The following is a 4,080-nucleotide window of genomic DNA, read 5'->3' on the forward strand; positions in this document are numbered from 1 at the left end:
TAGGATGAAATAGACAGTCTAAATAATGTGTTATAAACTTATAATATACAATAGTTTTAGGGTTTGAAATCCAATTTTCTTTACTATAATGGTAAAGTCTTGATTATCGCCTAAGGAATTTTCAAACACGAGAACTACAATTTTCAATGAGTTTTATTGTGAGGTTTTACTTAATGAGATGGGGCACAGTGGTAACCATCTAATTTTATTATTTGTAAAAAGATTTAAATCTTTTCTCCTGTTTAACCAATAAGGTTGATACAATGGATAATGATCCAAGATCCAGTATGCTGAGTTAATGCAAGGGTTGCAAGGGAAAACAGAAAAAAAATAAATAAATAAATAAATAAAATAAAAAATACAACCTTTTTTTTTTGGTGCTTTCCTCAAAAAATCACAAGAAGTTGCAAACTTCGAAGGAGAATGAAATATGATTAAAAAATTAGTAGGTAATGGTCGTCGCCTGAGAGATTCGAACTCTCGCGGGGAAACCCCATGTACTTAGCAGGCACACGCCTTAACCACTCGGCCAAAGCGACGTTGACAAAATAACAACTACAAGGATTTTATAATAACAAGAAATGAAGGTTTTTATATTTGCAAGGGAAGGGATGGTAATGGACCCCAACTCGACCGGGACCCGAAGGTTAGACCTGATCCGGATCCGGATATGAGTCCAAAAATTAGATCTGGTGGGTCTGGTTCGGGTTTGGGTACGATAATATTTTTCGAATTGCAAATAATGAAATATATTGAAATATAGTTAAATACATAGATATTTTAAGTTTTGGGTCAGAAAGACCTTGGGAAATTTGGATCGAGTGCCAAAGAATTTATTGGTGATTTGGGTAAACCATTTGAGGACCAAAAATCATATATGTTAGAGAAAAATCTGTTTCTAAATATTTACAAAATAAAGGCCTAAATTCTTGGTTTATTTTTTATTTTCTACTTTATTTAAAATATATTTTAAGATAAGCTAGTGCTTTGTGTAGAGAATAAGAAAGACTCATGTAAAGTGAGGAACAAGTGGCTATTGAAATGCAACACTTGTCGGGTGCAAGGGTCGTGCATTTTATCTCTGTGAGAGCCTTTAGTGTCACATGATCAATTCCAGTATCTTGTAGTATCTCGAAGAAACTTTCTCTCTCTAGATTATTTGTTAACAACTGTTTTGCAGAAAACTTGTGTTCTATTTTATGCTATATATTGTTGGAAAATATATTTTTCAGCCACATTCTCTCTTTAGAAAAGCTATCAAACAGTGTCTACAAATTCGTACGAATTTTGTGAGTTTGTTCTAACTTTTTTCTTCATCTTTTGTCTCTAGAAATACTACAAGAAAGTTGAAAAATATTGTATGAGCAAGAAAAAAGGTATTGGGCATTATTTTATATTGTTGGAATGGTTTATGATGGATGCATGCTGGCTGGAAATAGTTGTTTTTTAGTTGTGATTCTTTAGTGGATTACAAAGTTAGTGATATTTGTACATCCTCTTGAGTTCAAAAGAATTTACAACACTTTTTGTCGGTATTTTGATAAGAATTACATGCCATATGTTTGTGGATATTTTTTATTGAGTTCAAAACCCAACTTGTTGTTATAACTCTATTTATTTCTGAAAATCTTAAAGTTTCATTGTATTTGGGCCAACAATATAGATATGAGGTTTTCACATCGATTTGAAAGATGTCGTGGGATGAAAAATTTTTAAGGCTTTAAAATTATTTTCTTTTTCAAATTTATGGTTATTAAGGTGAATCAAATCTATGATATTTGAGATGATGGCAATGGTATGTATTCAGAATTTCCAATGCCAAATCTAGGCTATATCATCGATATTGGAGTTGCGGCCACATAGAAGATTTGTTGTATTTATGGGTTCCTTTATTTAATATTCGTAAATAGTGAGGTTTGTATTAGGTGCCCACCTTATACCATACAAGTAAATATGCAGTTTGTATAGAGCCGAGGCTCTAAACAATCAAATTAGAGCCTACCTTCAACTAGCATCGAGAAATTCGGTTTCAATAATGGAAATATTTGTGATAGCCTTAAATAGATTTTCGTCTTTAATTATAAAATTTAAAGCTTAAAAAATAGCGTAGAACAAGCAAATCTGTGAAAACTTGAAACTTGACGGTCCAAAAATACATTACAAGATGCACTATTTCCAAAACTTAAAATCCATTTTTTTTTCTCATTTACATGCATCTTGATGCCGAGATGATCAATTTGAGAATATCTGATTATCAAAAGAACCTCTTCTAGTGAAAATTTTTATGTGGGCTCTAATTTGATTGTTTAGAGCCTCGGCTCTATATAAACTTTTCCCTACAAATAAGTCACACATCTAAATTTTACCTGAAATTGTAGTTCCGTTATCATAAATCTTACGATGACTTGAAAATTTATATTCAGCCCTAATTATAAGATTTTAAAAATCCAAAAATGGTGTAGATCAAACAAATCTATAAACACTTGAAAATTCTCAAAATAGTTGGTCTAGATAACTTGTTATAAGATGCCTCTTTTTAGGTTTTGAAATTCTTTTTTTTTTATATTCATACATGTCGAGGTTGAGATGATCAATTAGAAGGATTTCTACCTTTGGAACACTCTTTTTTATTGGTTTTCTAATGTGCCTTTTTCTTCTATATTATAGGGTTGCAACCTTATATAAATTTTTTCCCTTTTGTAAAAGCATCTAGATAGGGATTATCTATAAAGAGACCATTTATATTTTGTACATGAACGCCACAATCTCATTCCCACTCATTAGATATTAAATTGGATGGCTTGGAGTGAGTTACAAAGTTTGATAATAAAAAAAATTGGAACTTTGTGTCTATTCTTTTAATCACAATCTTACCGCCACCCATTTTGAAATTCAAGTGACAATAATGATTCTCACCTACATTTACAAAAGATAAATTGTCTCTCTATAGACAATCCCGTCGAGAAAATGTTGAGTGAGTGTGGCCATTAAAGGCCTTATGAGTGCTTGTAAAATGAAATGATATGGTGGAACATGAACTCAGGAGGAGTGTGGTCCCTCGTGGACCATACTAAACAAACGATGTTTGTTGATACCTGGTTGTGCTTGACGGTCTAGGTCAATCGGTTGAGAAAAACCCATGTTACTTAGGCATAGAGTATAAACTGACAAGGGTTCTAATGGGTCATCCATTGATAAGGTCGGAGTATGCCCGGATGAGTGAGCCGAGGGACTGTGTGACCCTTGTGTGTGATGGTGGCCTTTAGAGACGGGGGCCAAAGCCTCATCCATGTACCATCACATCAACATGCATATTGATAGACCATTTTTGAAAAGCAAGCCACCTTTCAGGATGAAACGTATGTATGTGCGAGGGATACCCTGATACACTATAGGAGCTGTGGTCGCATCAGGTCTATGTGACCTTGGCACGTCTTCAGGGGAGAACCTGAAATCCAAATACTGCGATTGCAATCCCTTGGCTCATTCGCCAGACTTTTACCTACTAATGAGCCCCTACATGGACTGTGGGTCATGGGAAACACTGGATCGGTTTAATAAAGAAAGTGTGGTCCGTAGTCCACAGTTGAAGGTGGAGTTCCTTAGTGTTTGATTGATTTAATTTCTAAACCATATGGATCGTTTTCCCGTCAAATTAATTTAATTATATTTTTTTATGATAGATATGATTTTAAAATTATTATTTGAATTTTTTTAGATCTATGGATATTTTATTTATCAAAATTGGATTGATAAAATTAAAGATAATGATTTCACATTGATTTAAATATTCAAATAGATTCTAAAATTATTTTATTGAGCTTTTAAAAATATTTAAAATTACATAGAGGCCCATTGTGCATATGGGCCTACCATGGCATAGACTGTGGGGCCTATGAGATCCTCTCAAGGGTATCACGCCCCACCCATTTAGAAGCCTTATATTTTTGTGATAAGTGATTTTGGCTTGTAGGCCAAGTTGCTATGTGTTTTGGAAATGTATTGGTTTAGGAAGCTTTGGATGAATTTTTGGAAATCGTGAGAAGGCTTGTGCATTATTTTGGTATGCTCAATATTATA

General features: G+C 33.4%; 1 non-coding gene across 1 annotated transcript; it reads right to left on the reverse strand.

Moving 5' to 3' along the window:
• Positions 1-457: 457 nt before the first annotated feature.
• TRNAS-GCU (transfer RNA serine (anticodon GCU)) lies at positions 458-539 on the reverse strand. The gene has a single exon. It is a non-coding gene; the product is annotated as a tRNA-Ser (tRNA).
• Positions 540-4,080: the final 3,541 nt, after the last annotated feature.

This window comes from Amborella trichopoda, chromosome 4, assembly GCF_054954075.1.
Source record: "Amborella trichopoda isolate Santa Cruz 75 chromosome 4, AtrichopodaSantaCruz75HAP2 v2.0, whole genome shotgun sequence".
Taxonomy (NCBI): domain Eukaryota; kingdom Viridiplantae; phylum Streptophyta; class Magnoliopsida; order Amborellales; family Amborellaceae; genus Amborella; species Amborella trichopoda.